Source organism: Poecilia reticulata, linkage group LG22 (genome assembly GCF_000633615.1).
Source record: "Poecilia reticulata strain Guanapo linkage group LG22, Guppy_female_1.0+MT, whole genome shotgun sequence".
Taxonomy (NCBI): Eukaryota; Metazoa; Chordata; class Actinopteri; order Cyprinodontiformes; family Poeciliidae; genus Poecilia; species Poecilia reticulata.
In genome coordinates, this window is record NC_024352.1 from 6,796,601 (window position 1) to 6,798,659 (window position 2,059).

At 41.4% G+C, this 2,059-nt stretch overlaps 1 protein-coding gene across 1 annotated transcript in view; it reads right to left on the minus strand.

Annotated features, from left to right (window-relative positions):
* Positions 1–2,059, minus strand: part of diras1b (DIRAS family, GTP-binding RAS-like 1b) — an 18,565-nt gene extending 16,506 nt beyond the window's left edge. Inside the window, exons 1-3 of the mRNA XM_008399256.2 lie at positions 1,854–2,059; positions 697–744; positions 309–592 (exon numbers count right to left, since the gene is read on the minus strand). The gene's annotated coding sequence lies outside the window, so the exon portion shown is untranslated. The remainder of the gene's footprint in view (positions 1–308; positions 593–696; positions 745–1,853) is intronic.

A 2,059-nucleotide genomic window follows, 5' to 3' on the forward strand; every position in this document is an offset into this window, starting at 1 on the left:
TCCTCTCCCCTCCAATATGGCTGTGCGGGCATATGGGCAGCGGCGGCTATAGAATGAACACGATCGAGATTTCCGACTCGTGGTAGGACGTCAATGTGGAGGAGACAAAAAAAAAAAAAAAAAAAACGACGGCGACGGCGTGAATACATCGGAGGAGAGCCGCGGGAGTCCTGGTGCGCACAAACCAAACAGCGAGCAGAAAAACACCGCGGCTACAACAGCCACCAAATACTAAACATCTAATATCTGCGAGTAAAAAACAACAACAACAAAAAAAAAAGGCGGCGAAGAGCGAGCGGCTCGCATACCTGGTCGTGATGAATCTTTAATGCGCACGGCTCAGCTTCAGGCTCGTCCTCGGTTCGGAGGGGTCAAACTCAAACGCCGAGAGCGTCTTAAAGCGTTTTTTTACACGACTCATGTAGAGCTCATGTCGTCCGATTCCCAGCACCGCCGACACACTCGCACTCTCTTCTCTCACACACACTCACGCACACACGGAGGAGCACGCACAAGCAATCTCAGTCTCTCTGCCCCCCTCTCTCTTTCTCCAGCAGATAGGACGAGGGAGGTGCTATCCCCGCTCCCTTGTCTGTAGGCAAAAAAAAAAAGGCAGTCAAGCAGAGGATTCATTCATATTCGTTGCAGATTTAGATTTAAAGTGTTTTTAAGATATTTTCTACTAATATATTTCACCTGACTGGATGTAATATGAAGATGATGGAGAGGTTCGACTTTGAGAATCTGTAGAGAGTTAAAGATAAAGGAAAATGTCCAAAGCTCGGAGATCATCACCAAAATGTATTGGAAAAAAAAAAAAAAAAAAAAAAAAAAAAAAAAAATGGCCAAATACACTTTTTCAAAAATAAAAGGAAATTTAATCATAATTATCTTTCAATTGAAAAGTATATTTCGTTGTTTGACTTACATCTGTACTTTTCTTTAAAAACTCAAAACATTTACTGTGTAAATTTAAACACGGATCTTTCCTGCAAGTCATTTAAATACTATTCAGTCCCTGAGAACTGCTTCGCGTCTTTTAGTTATGATGTCGGCATGTTCTGGTCCTGACCGGACTACATGAAGCCAAAACACAACCATCTGTGAACACAACGCAACAATTATGTTCACTTGAGTCATTCTCTACTCGAAACACCCATTTTAAAGATTTCTTGTAGACTGCTTTAAGTATTTTGGTGTATTTCAAATTTATTCATAACTACTGATATTGTACAAGTAGTAGGTCTGACGCTATAGAAACACCCCGTTATCTTCAATCAATTGGAAATGGATTAGATTTATATATGATCTTTTCAGAGTGCAATATTACACTACAGCATCGATCCATATCATTCTGTTGTTCACCTTGTAAATGTAATCTAAAACAGTGACTGATCTGGTTGGTGATGCTGGTCCAACTGTTCCTGGACAACGCTGTAAATACTGTGGAAGTTAGGTTCTGCTGGACCACTGGTGTGCATTTTAATCAAATCCATCTTATTCAAACTCAATGTTGCGTCTTGAAAAAGGACCATTAGCACTCAAGAAAGTTTCTCTGGTGTAAGAAATTTTAGAAATCGAGTAGAAACCTTTTAGATCAAAACGGTGAAAGGAAGTGTTTATTGTATGAAAATGTGATTAGAACTGAATGAAAAGAAAATATATATATATAGATTAAATATATCCACAAAACTGCCGTGAAAGCAGATCAGCACCATGGATAGCGACACCTATTCATCTCCTCGGAAGGCTCAAGGACTTCATGAATGCAGCACATTATACATATTAATAAGGCGAGAAAACACGCAGTGGAAAGAATTAATGATGTGATGACAGATCCAAACACGATGTACCAGGAAGTGAGCTGTCGGCTCAGTGACGACGCTCAAACGCATCCAGAATCCAATTTGCCCTGGCGTGTCCGGAATCTCCCTCCTGCCATCAGACAGATTTAAATGTTTCCTATAGTCTCTCTGGTGCTGAAACAAGGCCACGGACCTTTCCTCCCAGGCCCGGTTCTCTGGTCTGCCGGGTGGACGGAACAGCCTCCATGTATGAC